The sequence below is a fragment of the Brassica oleracea genome, chromosome C3 (assembly GCF_000695525.1).
Source record: "Brassica oleracea var. oleracea cultivar TO1000 chromosome C3, BOL, whole genome shotgun sequence".
Taxonomy (NCBI): domain Eukaryota; kingdom Viridiplantae; phylum Streptophyta; class Magnoliopsida; order Brassicales; family Brassicaceae; genus Brassica; species Brassica oleracea.
Window position 1 is genome coordinate 24,660,499 of NC_027750.1, and position 3,188 is coordinate 24,663,686.

The window sequence follows — 3,188 nt, forward strand, 5'->3', positions numbered from 1 at the left end:
GATCTTCTCCAAATGGTTTTGAGATGAACTCCTTTACAAATCTTCACAAATCACACAAAACAAGTACAAAACTCTCAAATCTCTCTCAAGAACTTGTAAATCTCCTTCTTGGTCGTCTCCAATCTTTTCTGAGTCCCAAAAGTCCTCTTCTCCCGTCCATTATTGAAGGGAGTGGGTAAAAAGGAGTGAAAAGCTCATTGGTGCGTGTGGAGCCCGTAGAGCGTGGGATCGGTCGATCCACATGGACCGGATCGGTCGATCTAGTGCATGTAAGCTTGGGATCGGTCGATCCACATGGACCGGATCGGTCGATCTAGTGCATGTAAGCTTGGGATCGGTCGATCCACATGGACCGGATCGGTCGATCTAGTGCATGTAAGCTTGGGATCGGTCGATCCACATGGACCGGATCGGTCGATCTAGTGCATGTAAGCTTGGGATCGGTCGATCCACATGGACCGGATCGGTCGATCTAGTGCATGTAAGCGTGGGATCGGTCGATTTACATGGACCGGATCGGTCGATCTCACGTCCTGTGCGATCAATACTTCTCATTCGGTCCATTGTTCGGTCCATCTTGCTTCTGAATAAATCCCGAATGCGTTCTTTTCTTGCAAGCTATCTAGTAACCTGCATATTACACTTAAGAACACCAAAACGCATCAAATAGACCAAAACATTAATTAAAACCGACCATTTAATTTCTCCAAAACGAGTTTAAAACCGCTAAAAACACGGAATATCACCAAGACCAGTGATTATACGTTATTTTTGTTTTCAAATATCTGAATTCAAACCCTGTTTGAGAAACCATGAATGAAAGAATCGAAAATTTCTGGTTATTGAATAAAAATTATGACATGCATTACAATCATTTTCTCTTCAAATTATATTTTTAATATGAGAATATAAAGATTAAAATCTAACTAATCTTTAAAAGAAATAATACCAACGACTAGTCTAACCATGAATATTCTATTGAGGCATAAGTATAAAGTAGTAATAATTTAGTTCCTATTAGAATTTGATCTCAGTTTGCTCAAAAAGAAAATTGATCTCAGAACCGATGAGTTTACACTTTACCTCGAATTCTTCATTTTAGTACCAGACTACCACTTAATGATTTTGCTTTGTTGGTCTGCTCATATGTTGTGATTACCAGGATCCAATGGGTGAGAAGTGAAGGATACATTACAAGTAAAAGTACGAAGGTACATAAAATACTTACCCCTGACGCAAGCAAGAAGCTCAACCTGTTGACAATGAGGAGCATGTGCTTTTCCTTTCCAACCCACCATCGCATGCATCTCCATTCTCCACTACTACTTCACATAGTTATCTCTCTCCCTCTTTTTATTGTACATTAATTTTCTTTTTCTAATCATTTTATAATCGAGAAAGATAGAGACTTAATGAACTATTTGTGAAATGGACTTGACATTGTGGCCTTGTCTCTCTTATTCTTATTTACAATATTGAACTACCACCATCCTATAAGTTGATGCCAATTGATAACCAACATGCAATTCACCAAAATATGTAAATAATCAGTTAATATTGCTCAAAACAACTTCTATTATATTGTTGATTTATAAAAGTATATTTTGGTGTTTTTGTATTTATTAAAAACATATTAATTTTTTACTATAGTTATTTTGTAATGAACTGATTTCACCATTTCAAGCTAATAGCAATTAATAAACATAGCCATTTAAAAAAAAATCGTTACAAAAAATTACAATTTACTATTATTATTTAATAAAAATGCATAAAGTGTATTTCCGTAACAATTGTTTTAAGAATTTTAATTTCTCCAAAACGAAAGGTCTAAATTACATTTAAGCAAAAAAAAGATCTAGATACAGTCACCTATTCACTACAAGAAAACACACCGAATTCCGACGGAGGTTCCGACGGACACCAAGGTCGTCGGACATTTGCGACGGAATACTGACAAATTTCCGACCAAATCCAAAAAAATGAAGTCGTCGGAATTCTGTCGGCCATTTCCGACGGAATTCCGACGACATACGGTTCGTCAGAATTTTCCGACGACTTTTTGACGACATTCCGATAAAAAATGTAACCGTTGTAGTCGTCGGAAGTTCGTCGGTATATTCCGACAGAATTCCGACGACATTCCGATTAACAGCAAAGTCGTCGGAATTCCATCGGTATTTTCCGACGGAATTCCGACGAACCATGTGACCGTTGCCGACAAATACATATGACCGTTGTATAGCCGTTTGGGATTGGACAATTCCGACGGAATTCCGACGGACTTCTTTATATCCGTCGGAATTTCGTCGGAAAGTCGTCGGAGGTCCGTAAGCAATTTCCTATAAATACAACCCCTCCTCATTCAACTCATTCACACTTCATTCTCTCTTCATTCTCTTTAGTCATAACAATTCCGTGAAAATCATGTCTTCAGAAGTTTATTATCGTTCGTGGATGGATAAACCTCATTTGGATCCGAACACCAATTTGCTTACGGAAGAATACGTTCAAGGGATTGGAGAATTCATGAGGCTTGTTCAACAGCAACCGGATGCAAAAAGTGGTATGTTAAGATGTCCCTGCTCTTCTTGCAATAATAATAAGGTTATAAAAGAATTTGATGTTTGGACTCATTTGTATATGAAAGGGTTTTCACGTAATTATAAAGTTTGGTACCTTCATGGGGAAACTGGTTATGAATATGGTAGTACTAGCGAACCTCAGCCTGTTAGTGAACCTCAGCCTGATATTAGGTTAGAAGAATCTAGAACAGATATAGATTATGGTGTAGGTACTGAGCAGATGGTACATGATCATTATAGAGGGGAAGAACCAAACCCCGAGTCTAGGAGATTTTTTGACATGTTGGATGCAGGAAAACAACCTTTGTATCAAAATTGTAGAGATGGTCATTCAGTCTTATCATCTGCAACTAGATTAATGGGTATTAAGACAGACTATAATTTGGCTGAAGAATGTATGGATGCGATTACTGATTTTGTCAAAGGTATTCTACCTGAGGATAACCTTGCACCGGGTTCATACTACGAGGTTCAGAAACTTGTTGCAGGTCTTCAACTACCGTATGAAGTGATAGATGTATGTATTGACAACTGCATGATCTACTAGAGAGCGGATGAGACACGGAATATATGCAAATTTTGTGGGAAACCTCGTTATCAGGACAC